This window comes from Pinus tabuliformis, chromosome 4_2 (genome assembly GCF_031772625.1).
Source record: "Pinus tabuliformis cultivar Carrire ecotype Pingquan chromosome 4_2, CPIR1, whole genome shotgun sequence".
NCBI lineage: Eukaryota > Viridiplantae > Streptophyta > Pinopsida > Pinales > Pinaceae > Pinus > Pinus tabuliformis.
The window spans coordinates 27,423,810-27,441,124 of NC_142304.1; positions in this window are offsets into that span (position 1 = coordinate 27,423,810).

Below are 17,315 nucleotides of genomic sequence, written 5' to 3' on the forward strand. Positions count from 1 at the left end.
TTAATATATTTATTGTATTTTTATTCTTGGTCAAAAGCATGTTCTTCATGCTTATAGAGTCAATTAAGTCAAAAAGGATTGGTGAAGGAGTCAAAAGAAATGTATTTAAGTAAAGTCCCATTTGGTCTTTTTGTAAAGAAAAGAAAATTAATTTTATTTTGAGTCAGAAAGTCAACACAAGACCAAGTTGGTCCTCCTTGGATAAGTCGGCCTAAGAGGTAGCTATTCGAACCCCCTAGACAACTATATATACAAGTCAACTTGACCTCTTGGTAGCTCATTCATTCATTCACACATCATATTGATTTATGTGCCAAAAGACAAGAAGAAAAGGAACTGAAGTCAAAGGAGAGAGAAAATTTGGGTTTTCTAGCTTGTTTCTGCTCACACATGCAAAGTTTCTAGGGAAACTCTGCGAAAATTATAGGTGAAAAATTCGTCTCTCATTGCAAGTCTGAAATTTTTTTGATTTGACCAGAGTTTAGAAGGTTTGACTAGTGTTGGATTTCACTGACTTTGACTTGGTTGGAGGAGACTTAGAGAAGGGTTGAATTGGATCTTTGTGATAGTCTTGGTCTTGGTCTTGGGTCTTGGATAACTCATTTTGATCTTATTCTATAAGAGAAGGATTGTTAAAGATTGTTTGGGTTCTCCCCCTTATGGGGTTTTGCCTTGGCTTGGAGCCTAATTTCTAGTGTTCTTTGTATCTTTGTCATCTTTATGCTTTGAAATTTTGTATAATTTCTTGATGAATAGAACATAAATTAATAAGAAGACAACTAACATTCACAAGTAATTATCAACAAAGAGGATGCAAGCCTTAATCTATCCAACACTTCTTTTCTCAATATGTTATGAGAGGTAAGGTGAAGGAAGGAAGCTTGAAGATCACAGTTTATTGGCACTCTTGTTTGAAGACATATTTGTAGCAACTATTTTTTCTCTCTGCTTGCAGTGGAAAGGTACATGAAGGAAGGTCTCAAGTCTCTTAGGAGTCTCTTTGAATCCATCAAGTAGGTTTTCCCAAGGTAAATCTTGTGTTTTATTTCTGCATTGTGATATCTGCTATCCTTATGGTTTTATGGTTTAAGTTTTGAAGTGTAATTGCTTAATGATAAACTAGAATATTTAAAAGAAGATCTATATCATTAGAAGTAATGATTAGTATTTCCAAAATATTGTGCTTGAAAAACAAAGACATGACTCCTTGTATGTTATATATCCTCATTTGTGGTGACTAATGGACAAACATCGATAGTTCCTTGAACCACCCAACGACTATCCTCCTCATGTAGTGAGAACAAGCAAAACTTCCAATTTATTGTAGATAGTCAACCATAAAATGTGCATCCTTGTAGACATCCTTTGGCATGAAAATTTGAAATTGAAAATATAATTCATGAATTATTAGAAGACATATTTGTATATCCTAGTAGATGCCCCTCCTCCTCCCTATCATGATGGTTTCAAGGAAAACAGAAATGGGTGGAGGTATCTTGGCTTTCAAGCTTTAAACAAGTTGATGATCAAAGATAAATTTACAATTCCCATCATTGGCAACCACTTGGATGAGATTCATGGCACATATTTCATCACTATACTTGATCTATGTTCTAGTTAACTCTAAATTCATATGAAGGAAAATATAGATGTTCCAAGGGCTACATTCTACAACATGAAGGACATTATGAATTTTTCGTGATTCCTTTTGGACTTTGCATGCTCCATTCACCTTTTCATATCCTCATGAATAAGTTTTTCCACACATTTGTCGCTAATTTGTGTTCATCTTCCTCTATGACTTTGGATATATAAAATAAACTTGAGAGACACACGTGGCACAAATTGATCAATTAGTACAACTACTCAGGATAACCATATCTTAAGCTAATGCTTGTAATACACTTTTGGCACTTATAAAGTAGAATATTTAGGTGACATTGAAAGTAGAGAATGGGTGTGAATTGACCTTATCAATGTTGATGTAGTGAAAGACTAGACATGTAATACCCCTAATTTTGATTCCTTTATTTAGCAACATATATATGTGTAGATGATGAATGGTTGAGATCCAAACGATGTAATCTGTAAATGTACCTTGAATAATAACAAAAACGTGGATCATTGTTTGATGATGCATAAGGAATAAAAATACAAGGGATGTGATTCCATAAGAGAGGAAAGAAATTGGGCTTAAGGTGCTTTAGGGGGGGCTAAACTTAATATTGTTTTATCCCTAGGACTATGTCCTTTGTGTTATATTATCCTAAGACGTATTAATCTTAGAATTAGTTTCCAAAAGGTGGTACACAATGTTCTCAAGAGGACATGTAGTGTATCTTAGGCATGAAAATATAACCCATAACTTTGGTCACACAAATACTATCAGTTGTGTGCAGGTTAATTCATTGTGATCGAGGGAATTTGTCTCTAAGCTCAAGCTACCATGGTATTTTTGTGAGTAAATGATGGAAATGTGCAACCATGAAACAATGAATAATTCAAATTGTATATGGTAAATCATGGTTTTTCTAAAAACGTTATTACAATTGAGAATTCCTAAAGTCCCCCTTTACAAGATTTCGTGGTGAGTCTATGTTGATACCAAGAAAGGAAAGGGATAACTTAGGGGATCACATGGCATAGAGGGGATCTCATTCCTTGGGTTGTACAAGTTGATGGAAAAAGAGAGCTAGTTAATTAGAATTATTTTAAGAGGTTATCGATTGCAATAACATGTGAATTGGGTTATGTGAGAGGATTAGGGCATAGTCATAGGTGACTTTTTCCTTCTAGACTCATAGCCTCAACATGGGGGTAGCCTTGTTGCAAAATTATTACGAGTAATAATGATCCTATAACTGGGCGGAATGTCATTCATTTATGGCTAGTAGGTAAATTATTCCTAGAAGACAAGTATTTATGGCTTACTCATGAAAATGTTGAATCATTATTGTTTTCATTATGAATTGAATATTTTTTTGTATGCATAGCCCTACATGTTTATACTTGCATTCAATAATTTATTAACAATAGGACAATGAAGAAATATAGTATCAAAACTATTAGATGTGGATTCCAACTAAGTAGATGGTCTGGTATAATATAGAAAAGTATCAAAACAAGAAGATAGAAAAAAAAAAAATGTTTGCTTTAGTACCCTTTATTCTCAATGGAGTATATAGTGTATTGGGTACGTTACAAAATTGTATTAGAGCTATTGGTTGTAGCACTAGGGTTTTATGGGATAGAAATTGTAATGCAAAGGAAGAGACTACAATTTTTAGATTAAGTGTTTGATAAAGTGTTTGTGTGGAGACCCTTTGTAAATGTTGCAGTTAAGAAATTTAGGGTTCTAAAGCTACCCACACATTGTGAGATGGAATTATATTTTGATTGAAAGTATATCAAAGAAAAATTAAAAAATTATAAGTTTGACCTACATAAGGAATTGGGGAAAATGCCAACTGGGTTTATCTTGGGTGGTTGGGAGAAATGAATTTTATCCTCCCCACCCAAGTTCAATCCCTACAAGTTACATGTTGTGATCATATGGAGTATAGGATTGTAATGATTTTGAGCCTTGTTGATCAAACTTGAGGCCTATAAAATATATGACCCTTGCCTACAATTTGGAGCATGTGGTGCATGGTTACATGGAAATAAAAAAAGGAAATTGGGGAAAACCTCAAAATTGGAAAATTTCCCTAATGTTGTATGAAATACATAAGTTTTAGTCATATACAATGCCATTGGATATGGATGTCAAAGCAATCTAAATTAAGGATTTCATGGTGTCCCTGTGAAGGAAATTGGAAAACTACAAAATTGATGAAAATTCCCAATTCTATATGGGCAATAAAATATGATGTTGACCTTATATATCTGACATGTATGGATACAATTATATGGGGCTATTAGGTGATGTTGCATGGAGTTATGTTGTGTCCAGGTTGTAGGCATAAGATAGGGTCCATAATGGTAAAGGTATCTAAGTTAGCAAAGGTGGTTTGCATAGGTAAGTGAAGTGGAATTTTGCAATGTCTCCACAATCATTATGAAGGTGCCATAATTAATCTTAAATAACTACATCTTAAATACCAACATGTTTACCCTCCACAATTGATTTCAATCATCGATCTAGATTAACATTACATGAACCTACACATCGAGGATGGATGATTAGAGATGAGACTTGCAATCATATCATCCAATAATAATATTCCAAGTGGAGTTTGACTTGGGGTGGCAGCAACTAGGGTTGGGTCTATGGTGGAAAAGGTAGTTGGGCACACAAATGGTGGTCAGTAGTTTATGGAAGCTAAGGAGGTGGTGTTTCCCAAGGTCAAAATTCCTTTGGAATTATTATCAATATGAAACATGTTCCTTAGGTGATAAGAATGTTTTGAAGGGCTGAGGTCATTTTAAATAGAAATAAGTCAATCCTTCACAATTGATCGCTAATATTGATATAAATTTATATCACAAAAACATTCATGTTAATCTAGGGATGATTAGAAATGAGAGCTTGCATGTCACATTAATCAATGAAAGTATGCCAAGCGGTATATATGGACATAAAAAGTGCAAGAGGATCATGATAAATCAAATTTCATAACATCTATAAAATAAAGAGGAGAAAGGTAAAGGGGGGTATGAAGGGATAACATGACAAGTAAGTAGCCAAGGGAAGATGACATGGTAACATCATAGGCTAATAAGTTTATACCATTGCCACATCATCACGTGTTTGCAAGGATGCCATGACAATGAAGGTGCATAATGTGTTATATATTATCTCTTAAGTATAAAATGCAATTATTTTCTTGGTAATATATATGTGTGTGTGTGTGTGTTATTCCTTGAAATCATTGATGAAGGCTCCCGTGAAATCATCACATCCAATCATATAAAAAATTTCATAGAAAAGGATCACTATTGCATTATTGCACTAATCAATGTCATTCAATTAGTTTTCGATGACTCCTTGCATGCTATCCATCTTGTTTGTGGTGGCTTATGGAAAAACATCAACATGTCTATGAACCATACAAGAACTAGTCCCCTCGTGTTGTAGTGCCCCACTCTAGTTGACATGATATTTAAACCATCTTGACTTTGCGACATCATTTAACTTATTTATTATTCTTTGAGGACAACATTATGATGATCTGGACATTTTACGTATTTTGACAAGACATGTATTTCATGATATTATGATATTTTACTTTCATTATGATGACGATGATGATGTTGACGATCGTCTTTATATGTGATCATTTATAATGTTTATTGTATGATAGTTACATCATGATTATTAGGTTTTACTAACTATTTCCTAAGTGTGGAAAGAAAACATGACCATGAATACAACACATACCACGATGGTTTGAGTCACAATGTGATTTATGTTTCGATATTTGATATTGATGCAGATGGTGGTATGATTATATCGATTATATTAATGGATGTTCTCTCAATTTTTGTAGGAATTGATAAGTATTGACCAAATGACCCACATATGGGTACTGGGGTTGTAGGTGAAGGAGACTAGACATCTTTGGAGGGGTATAATCAACATCTCTAGCCACACTTGCTAGCACTCCAACTATGGCTTGGGATGAAGTACGAGGAGGGTGGGGAGGGTACTTATCCTTGGAGTTGCAAAATGTTGTCAAGGTCGTACCATGGGTATGGCGTCTCACGAGGTATGGGTATGGGCGCGCATTAAGGTGAGCTTTGATCCTCAGTCACCACGAAACTATTAACAAGGGCAATGAAGAGAATATTGAGTTACCATTCTTCCATTGTTTCTTTCCCCTACTTGGATCACAGATGTTTGAAGGTAAACTTGTGGAAACCTTGGAATGTGAAGTTCTTGAAGGGCACGAGATTTGGCACCCTTGGCACCAAACAAAGGATAAGGAAATCTATGATTTTGGCTAATTCATAAGTCCTCAAGGATCGATATGTTATGGACGATTAAAGAGACAAACTTAGGTAGTAATTGAATATCAAGTTAATATAAATTTTAATAAGTGTTAACTTAAAAACTAAACTAAATATGAAAACATAATAATTGAAAGAAATGACTTGGCTAATGTTCGTAAACTAATACTTAAAAAGGGAGTTTAATGTAAGTTAGAGTAAAGTAAATAATAGATACAAAATTGAATTACAAGTTATCATGTTTAAAGGGGGAATTAATCCAATGTTAAATTGATGTGGACTTAAATTAACTAAAATCTAAACAGGCATGTGCAAGAATTGAATTATTTAAATAATTAATTAAAATAAATTAAACTCAAGAGAACCTGGTGATGTCCCTCAGTATTGCAATAACAATGTTGAAACTCCCAAGAGTCTCAACTTTAATTATCAACTGAGGTTTATACAAACTTAAGAGGGGTCGACACTATATGTGCAACAAGAATTGTCTGCTTCTCTTGTTGATCTTTATGTAGGTGGGAAATATTGAACTGAAGTTTAGTGTTGGGCTGCCAAATTATTGCCTTTTCCATCATTCTAAACAACCGTTTTCAATCATTTCACGATGCTTATTTGCTCGTTTATTACCTATCTTGTTGTGTTTCATCGTGAATGTGCCACAATAAGGTTACAAATATTAAAGTAGTTAATTATAATTATTTTCCTTTATTTTTGATGAATTAGAAAGGATTATTGTTGGTTTTACCAATGATGGTTTTCCTAGTGTTGTTCTTGTGGTTCTTATGCAATTATTGTATGTCGAAGAATGTAACTAGTATTGGTATTCATAATTGTACTTGCCAAAAGAAATTTTATTATTAAAGAAAATGACTTATTAAAGAATGGGTTTCATGCTTGGGTCAATGTTTTCTAGGTCAAAACCTCCATTGAAGGCTTCTAGGTTTTGTCTTGAGTCATAGAGTCATTGTCATTTTTATTAGACCCTTCTTGGGCTTTTGTATAATGTAAAAAGAATTATTTTTAAGTCAAAAAGGTTTCTTGTCACCTCCACACCAAGTCAACCTTATCCCCATGAAGTCGACCTACATTAGGGTAGTTTAAACAAATAAAAAGACTATGTATAGAGAGGTAATTTGACCTATTTGGAGCACTCACATAACAAGTTCAATCTACAAGGAAGAGGCGCAGAAAAACAGAGTGAAGTAGCTGGAGAAGGATGAAAGAAGCTGGGAATACCTAAAACGAAATCTTGGGCTATCTGTTTCTCACACGTGCGAAGTTTATGGGTAGTTGTTGTGGTTGAAATTATGAATCTACTGCAGGTCCAAAATTCTATTGCTGGGGGCCAAAATTCTGGATTGTAGTTGCTACTGGGAAGTTGTCACTTGGAGACTTTGACAGGGATCATCTATTAGAAGGAAGGGTTGACTTGGTGATTGGAGGAGGTCTTTGTCTAGGTCTAAAGAGTCTTGGATTGTCTCATCTTGATTTGAATCTACTAGTGGAAGAGTTGGACTAGGTTTCCCCTTGAAGGGGTTTTTCCCTAGTTGAGTGCCTACATCTTGTGTCTCTTGTTCTTGTGGTCTTCATATACATATAATTTTGTAATTGCTTGATGAAAGATAAACTAATAAAGAAGTAAAAGAAGTCAACATAATTCACAAGTAATTATCAAGAAAGAGGAATCAAAACCTAATTACCATAAGCATTGATTTCTCAACATGGTATTAGAGCTAAGGTGGAAGAAGGTTGAAGATCACTTTGTTGGCTATCATTTGAAGAAGGGAAAAACAGCCTTGGAAGAAAAGGTTACTCCCTCTATGGAAAGTTATTTGAAGATGGGTCTCAATATCATTAAATTTGTAGGAAACTGGAATGAAGGGATCATATACAATCTATCTAGGAAATTCAAGAGTGAAGGATTCTTGGCTACGCTTACAGGTACTCTTGATGATGACAACGCACGGATCATTGATAGTGGAGACTCAAGACATATGACAGGAGAAAGTAGACAACTTCATACTCTATCAAGGGAACCATCATCACATGCAGTGGAGCTAGGAAACAACAACTATGCATTCAAGGGCCTTGGATCTACATCATTGAAGATGGAAAGTGGAGCAAAGGTACACCTCAACAACATCCTTTATGTCCTAGGTTTGAAAAAGAATTTACTTTCCATTTCTTATTTAGAAGATAAAGGAAATAAGGTAGGTTTTGTAGATGGAAAATTTTTGGTTTGGGGAAAGGATTCAAGTATTGAAAAGGCAAAGGTTTTTGGATTTCATGAAGGAATACTATATAAATTTATAACACCATCTCCTCAAGCTCTAGTTCACACAAAGATATCCCCTATCAAGCTATGGCATAAATGATATGTGCATATTTAGTATAAGATAATATCCTCTCTCAGTCAAATGGTAAAAGGAATCCCCAACATCAAGGAAGATCATGAAGGAGTATGCAAGGGATGTTCTTTGGGAAAATAATACTAGCAAACCATTTACAAGCAGCGATACAAGGTCTAAGGAGATACTAGACCTCATTTGATCCTATGTGTGTGGGTCAATGTCTAATAAATCTCTTGGAGGACATCTTTACTATTTGACCTTCATTAGTGATCACTTTAGAAAGACATGGCTCTATCTTCTCAAGAAAAAGGACAAAGTATTTGAAAAGCTCAAGGACTTTAAATCTGAAGTTGAGACCTCAACTGAAAGACAGATAAAGACTTTGCGATTCGAAAATGGAGGGGAATACACTTAAAAAGAGTTGATTGCATATTGTAAAGAAGTAGGTATTAAGAGGGAGCTCATTGTTCCCTACAACCCCGAGCATAATGGAGTTGCAAAAAGGAATAATAGAACCATTGAAGAATGCATATGGACTATGAAATTTGATCAAGATCTACCAAAATTTCTATGGGGAGAGGCAGCCATGACAACAATATATATACAAAATAGAATTCCTCATAAAATCCTTGATAATATGACACCAAAAGAAGAATTCACAAGGAAGAAGCCATGTGTAGACCATCTCTAAATCTTTGGGTGTCTCGCATACATCCATGTTCCAAAAGACGCGAGAAAGAAGTTGGACTCTACAAGAATAAAAGGATCTTCATTGGCTATAAACTTTCATCAAAAGCTTATAGAATTTACATCAAGGAAGGAAGACAAATCAAAGTTTGAAGGGATGTTATATTTGATGAAAACCATGCCTACAAAAGATCCAAGGATATACCATTTGAATCTGATGAGGAAGATATACCACTGTTTGAAGAAGAAGAGCATCATGACAATGCAACTACAAACCAAGAAGAAGAAGAAAAAGGACCATGTGAGCTTATTCAACCTATAATCATTCTCAAGACGAAGAAGAGGCCAAGTTGGTTAAAAGCTACACTTGAATATGCTGAAGGACATGGAAAAACTAAAGGATCTTTTAGAAAAAGCAAAAAACTGAAGAGATATGCAAGATATGCAACATACATGATGAAATTAATCAAGGTAGAACCAACTTACTTTGAAGAAGTCGCTCATCAAGAAGAATGGAAGAAGGTGATGCATGAAGAATATCAATCCATCATGAAGAATGGCATTTGGGAAATCATTCCTAGACCAAGTAACAAATCGGTTGTCACCTCCAAAAGAATTTACAAAATCAAACATGTCGTTGATGGAAGCATAGACAAATATAAAGCTAGATTCATCGCAAGGGGTTTCTCACAAAATGAAGGAACAAACTCTGAAGAAACCTTTGCTCCTATTTCCAGGTATACTACTATATGATCTTTGGTTTCGCTAGTTGCTACTATGGGATGGAATATCCATCAAATGGATGCCAAAACAACATTTCTAAATGAAACCATCAATGAAGAAGTATACATTGAACGACCAAAAGGATTTGAAATAAATAGTAGGGATACACATGTTCGCAGACTCGAGAAAACTCTATATGGCTTGAAGTAATCCCATAGGGCTTGGAATGCAAGAATGGATGCATATCTCTTAAGAATTGTGTTCGTCAAAATTTTTGCTGATGCAAACCTCTACATCAAGATAGTGAAGAATGAAGTTGTCATTACACTACTATATGTGGATGATTTTTTTATTACAGGTGTGGAGCGCAGAATTTTAGAATGGAAGAAAATTTTGGTAGAGAAATTTGAAATGAAAGATTTGGGACTGATGCACTATTACCTGGGCTTGGAAGTTTGGCATAAACTTGATGAGATATATCTTGGTCAAGGTAAATATATAATCAAAATGTTACAAAAGTTCAATATGATGAATTCCAAGCCTATGACTACTCCCATGATCATAAATCTCAAGAAGTTGAGAAGATCTAACTCTAGTCTTCTCGATCTTACAAGCTATCGTAAGTTGGTGGGCTCTTTGATGTACTTGGTGAATATAAGACCCGATATATGTTTTGTTGTATATGTTCTTAGTCATTTCATTTGGAGCCTCGTCATGACCATTGGATAACTACCAAGCATGTCTTGAGATACCTACGTGGCACAATTCATCACTGCCTGAAGTATGATGGAAAGGAAGTCAAGTTAATAGGTTTTATCAATTCCGATTGGGGTGGCAGTGAGATTGATGGAAGAAGCACTACCGATGGTTGTTTCAGTTTGGGATCTGCAATGATTTCATGGATGAGTAGAAAACAAGATCCTATTGCGTTAAGTAGTGCTGAAGTGGAATATGTTGCTACATGTGAAGTAGGAAAAGAAGTTGTTTGGTTAAGAAAACTATTGTCAGATTTGTTTGGAAAGCCTCTAGATCCTACAGTGATAAATTGTGATAATCAAAGCAACATCAAGATGTCTGAAGACCCCGTATTTCATGCTAGGATGAAGCATATCAACAAGTACCACTACATTAGGAGTTTGGTACAAGATGGGGTCGTGAAGCTACAATATATTCCGATGAATGAACATGTAGCTGATGTGTTGACAAAATCTCTTCCGAATAAGAAGTTTGAATATTTTAGAAGCATGCTTGGATTGGTTGACTTTACAGATTTAGTTGATAGGGAGAGATGAAGCATCTTGTGGCAATAAGATGCTTGGGAGGACATCTGGCTAACCTATGTGTTGATGTCTAGATCCCGAAGTAGGGAGGGTGGCGCTGGTCATGGAGCTTCAACCTTGGATATGCGCCTAGATCCTTGGGTTAATGATAAAGCTTAAAAGCCTAATGGTACCTAGAGTGGCTAAAGCTTGAGTTCACCTTAGTCCCACCCGATTAGAGTACCTTGGTCAGGTATCTTATCTGTAGCAATATGTGCGTTAGAACTCTTTGTAGTTCATATCATTTCTAGATCTTCCATCTACCTTTATGTGTATGTAATTATGAATACCTCCCTAGTTAAGAGGGAGTGTTGAAGAATGTAACTAGTATCGATCTTCATAATTGTAATTGTCAAAAGAAATTTTATTATTAAAGGAAATGACTTATTAAAGTATGGGTTTCATGCTCGAGTCAATGTTTTTTAGGTCAAATCCTCCACTGAAGGATTTTAGTTTTTGTCTTCATTCATTAAAGTCATTGTCATTTTTATTAGACCCTTCTTGGGCTTTTGTATCATGTAAAAAGAAATATTTTTTAGTCAAAATGGTTATTTATCACCTCCACACCAAGTCAGCCCTGTCCCCATGAAGTCGACATCCATTAGGGAAATTCGACCCAACAAAAAGGCTATATATAAAGAGGCAATTTGACTTATTTAAAGTGCTCACTCAACAGGTTTGATCTACAAGGAAGAGAAGCAGAAAAAGAGAGTGAAGTAGCTGGAGAAGGACAAAAGATGTTGGAAAGACCTAAATCGAGTTCTTCGGCTATCTATCTCTCACACGTGCGAAGTTTATGGCAGTTGTCGGGGTTGAAATTCTGAATCTACTGCAAGTCCAAAATTTGTGTGGCTAGGGGCTGAAATTCTGGATTGTAGTTGCTACTAGGAAGTTGTCACTTGGAGACTTTGACAGGGATCATCTATTGGAAGGAAGGGTTGACTTGGTGATTGGAGGAGGTCTTTGTCTAGGTCTAAAGAGTCTTGGATTGTCTCATCTTGATTTGAATCTACTAGTGGAAGAGTTGGACTGGGTTTTCCCCTTGAAGGGGTTTTGCCCTGGCTGAGTGCCTACATCTTGTGTCTCTTGTTCTTATGGTCTTCATATACATATAATTTGGTAATTGTTTAATGGAAGATAAACTAATAAAGAGTAAAAGAAGCCAGCATAATTCACTAGTAGTTATCAAGAAAGAGGAATCAAACCCTAATTCCCATAACCATCGATTTCTCAACACTATAACCATCCTAGATGGTTGGCATATCTACATAGCTCAAGGACAAATTTCTAAACATAGCTCTTGTTCCTAAGGATGCTGACATGGATTTATGTTACCTAAGTCATACCTAGGAAAACTCCATTAGACTCCAACTCATGATCTACAATTTAGATAGTTCGTGCCAAGCATAATTGGGTGACCAAGTTTGGGCGCAATTTGTAGAGAAACAAAGACGAATCTAGAAAATACAAGACATGGGTTTTTCTCAAAACATCCCCAATCAGGTGACACACTCGCGATTTCTCCAAAAATTATGTGGACTGAGAGATACACGTGGTTCTTTCATGAAGACCTTTCTTATTGCAATCATTGGCTAACAACCCAAACAGAGCAACCAGTTAGTAGATGAAATAGCTCCAGCCTATCCTTAGATGGTTTCATGATAGAATTAATTTGATGTAATCATATATTGAGATAGAACAAATTTGATGTAAACTTGATTTGGTTTGATCTGCTAGGGATGAATTTTGGTCTACTTCTGCACTAGACAAACTCAAACTTGATTCTTAAAGATGCCCAAAAATTCACCCGTTCTATCACACGTATGAAGTCAGCTATAGTGAGGAATACCACATGTGCGAGGTTAAATGGAGAGAGAGAGAGAGCTTGGTCTTCTTCTAATCAAATTCAACCTTTTTATTCCTTGTGTCCATTGCAAATGATACTTTGTCTTATGTGTGATCTTAAGTGCCCAAGAGGAGGAAATTGAATGGCATATATATAGTGATTCTGGAGGCTAAATAGGTGTGACAAGGGGAAGGTCTACTTGGAGGGGAGACTTGACTTTCTTGGAGCCAAAAATCCTAAATTCAAAATTCATTTTTTTTCCTTTTGAAACCAACATGAAGAACATGTCTTCTATATATCATTACATATACATTGTTAGGATATTTCGACACATAGGAAATAATTAAGTATAACTTGGTCTAGTGTATAGTTAGGTAAAGTGTGTTTATTTAGCATGTGCTTTTTCTAACTTACAATCTGATGGTCATGATATGTTCTAGACATGAAGTGATCTGATGGTTTATTCTCTCCTCGGTATTACCGACACTTGATTCGTGGCTTAACACCCGATTGGTCCATGATCTCTATTTAAAGAGCATGGAGGGTCATTTGTTAGTTGACCATTCATGAGAGAAGCTTATGAATTTTTTTTTCTTTTACATTAATAAATTGCTGAAGTGGTCGTGTTGGCTCAGGTCGTGGATTGTTTCCCTCTTTGAGGGTTTTAACCACGTCATGAATATTGGTGTACTGATATGTGATCTATTTGTGAGCGGTGTCCTTTGGTGTTCTATCTAAGAAACTTACCATGTAAATTACTACATGGTATCAGAGCTATTCGAGGGCGCATCGTTGGTAATCCAAATCTGAAGTCGATACAATTGCATCCGAATGTCGTTTCCTAGATCTATTGTTTCTATCCGCTTTCGGGCCAAGAGGACTGCTCTATTGTGTTAGGAGCATCTGTTCTAGTGAGGAACCCCTTTCGTTTCATGCAAAAAGGTTTCTGGTAGCCCTAGCAATGTCATTTTTAAGATCTTGAGGTATACAGTCTCTATTTGCAGTTACAGTTATTTATATATCTGTTTATTTCAGTTCATAGTTCTCTATCAAAAAATATTACTGGATCTATACCTTTCATTTTTGCATATGCTCTTAGCCCCGCGACTCTGTGCAATCCGGGAAATTAGAAACAAAACAAAAAAATGATTTTTCTCATGTGTATGCTCTTTTCCGTTGTGCCTTAGTGTGATCTCAGAAGATTAGAAACATTGAGGAAAATATTTAGTTTCTAGCCAAATCTGACTTTAAGCCGTAAGGCTTGGATTACTTTTGCTTGTTCGTTTGGTTTGTGTGGTTGTTTTTTTGTTTTGTAAGCAAAAGGGGATTTTTCAAGTAAGCACGCACTCCAAAGCTTTAGTGAACCAAAAAAAAACGAACACCCCCTTCCTCTCATTATAGTCCTCTATAAAAAAATTTATTACCATATCTATACCTTTTCATTTATGTGTATGCTCTTAGCCCCCCAACTCTGTGCGATTTGGGCAAATAAAAAAAAAAGGGTTTTTCTCATGCGTATGCTCTTTTCCGCCGCGCCTTAGTGCGATCTTGGAAAATCAAAAACATTGAAGAAAATATTTAGTTTCTAGCCAAATTTGACTTTAAGTTGTAAGGCTTGAATTACTTTTTCTTGTTCATTTGGTTTGTGTGGTTGTTTTTTGTTTTGTAGAAAAAAAGAGATTTTTCAAGTAAGAACACACTCCAAAGCTTTAGTGAAAAAAAAAAAAAACCTTCCTCCTTTCCAAAAATTACTAACCTTTTAAACTAGCTCACTTAGTCCAAAGTTATTTTATGAAAATAAAAGTCTTGGGTTCAAGTCTTTCTTTTTGTTGAGTTATTTTTTCAAAAAACACATGTAACTTATGTTTTAAAGTTACTTTATGTAAAAGTGTTCTCACCCATTATAAAAAGTGAGTCACTTACAATCCTAAAGTCACTTTATCTTTTATTTAAGTTACAATTTAGTGGATAGTTCATAAAACACCATTGTAAAAGTGATTTTCACTTATTTATAAAAGCAGGTCACATAAAGTAATCTTTTTTTTTTAAGTGAGCTAATTAAATTAAATTTGGAAAGGGGGGGTGGGGGAATTTTTTTTATATAACATTATCATTCACTTCCCAACATTCATGTGGTTCATCGGCATCTTCAACAACTTTTATTCAAAAAACCATAATGTCTTCATCAAGAAGTCATTTTCAGATCCGTTTTTTTTAATCGGCCTAATTTTTCCAGATCTTTCCATTGGAACACTTAGTTTCAGTATCTACAACTTCAGTTTCCTTTAAAATGGAAAGTTCATTCCTAGTTATTCTTGACAACACCAACTATTTCCAATGGCTATCCTACATTGTGGATTTACTTAGAAGTAAAGGTCTTTATAGAATAACCTCATGCCAAGAATCTAAACCTAAAGAAGAAGATAAACAAGCCAAATGGGAAAATAAGCAAGATCAAGCACGTGGGTTGATATGGATGTCTATTTCTCCGGACCTTAAATTCCATATCACAGAAATTGATACCCTCGATGAAAAAATAGAACAACTCAATAAAGTTTTTGGAATTAAAAATGAAATTAGAGCCCATCAACTTGAAAATGAGTTGCTTACATTGGACCCCAATAATTTTTCTTCCATTGAAGATTTTTTTTCCAAGTTCAAAACCCTTAGATCTCTTTTAAAAGGTGTTAAGATGAAGAAAGAAGATGGTAGCCTTATCTATTCTATTCTTACGAAGTTAGGACCAACCTACTCTATGTTTGTTTCCACCTTCCATTCTACTAGAGAACTCTTTATTTCTCAAGGACGAGACTACAAGTCCCCCTCTTTTGATGCCTTTCGTGATTCTTTAATAAGAGAGCAAGAAAAACTCTTACATCTTGGTCTTCTTAATACTGGAAAATCTTCTAAAAAAACCTTAGTAGCCCAACAACAACCAAGTTCAAAGAATCCTAAGAAGCAACATCCTAAAAAGAATGGTCCTAAAACAAAAAAGGGTTCTAAGCAATTTCAGTCTCACAATGAAAATCAACTCAACAAAATGATAAGGCAACTAAAAACAAAGGGAAGAACATCGATAAACATTGCAAATTTTGTAATCGTGATGGCCACTTAGAATTCAAATGCTTTAAGAATATGGAAGCCTTGGAAGCAGCAATGAAGAAGCATAACATCCATTTCGAGCACTCTTCAACTTAAACTTCATCTTCTTGAATAACACTTTATGCATGTGGTTGTCAAGCATCTCGGTCTGGCTGTGCACTAAATGTATCTTCTTCTTCTCATTCTCATGAGTGGCTCATTGATTTTGGATCTTCTTATCACATGGCCAAAAACAAAGTCATGTTTTCTTCTTTAAATGATTATAACACCAAAAATATATATGTATTCCTACCTTATCCTGCAACCTTCTATCTGTATATCAGATAACTCATTCAGGTGAAGGTAAACCATTGAATTTTCACCTCATGATGTTGTAATTAAAGACCTAAGAGATCCTAGACATATTTTAGCTACTGGCATTGCTGATAATTCTACAAGGTTGTATAAGTTTAACAACTTTGGGTCATCAACTCTTCCCTCGGTATTTGTTGCTCATAATGAAGTGATCAAACTTTAACATGAACGATTTTGTCACTTAAACTATCGCTCCCTTCAAAATCTATGTAAAGTAAATATGGTGATAGGTCTTCCTATGGTATCTTACTGAGATGATGTTTGTTCCGGATGTGTACTCAGAAAACATCATCGGGATAGTTTTAAAACACGTTCCTCTTGGCGCGCCTCAAACCCTTTACAACTTGTGCATAATGATTTATGTGGTCCACTTATAGTTGTTTAATTCTCTAGCTACAAGTATTTCTTAACTTTCATTGATGATTTCTCTAGACGCACTTGGGTATACTTCTTAAAACTCAAAAGTGAAGTCTTTAACATGTTCTTGGCCTTTAAGGCCTTTGTTGAGAAACAATCTAGACATCAAATTCTTAAGCTAAGATCTCATAATGGTAAAGAATATGTTAACAACAAATTCATCAACTTTTGCACTGAGCATGGAATTCAATTGCAACATACGGTTCCATATACTCCACAACAAAATGTGTAGCTGAAAGGAAGAATCACACCTTAAAGGCAATGGCTAATTGTATGCTTCAATCTAAAGGACTTAGACTTAATTTTTGGGCATAAGCAATTAATTGTGCAAATTATAGTAAATCGCACTCCTACTAAGCTTTTAAAGAATATCACTCCAAATGAAGCATGAAGCTCAATTAAACCAGATGTAAGTCACTTTCATGTTTTTGGTAGTGAAGCATGGGCCCATATTCCATATGAGAAACATAAAGCCTTAGAACCTAAGAGTGAAAAATGTATTTTTGTTAGATATTCTGAAGATGTCAAAGGATATAGACTTCTTCAACCTAAATCCAAAATGCTATC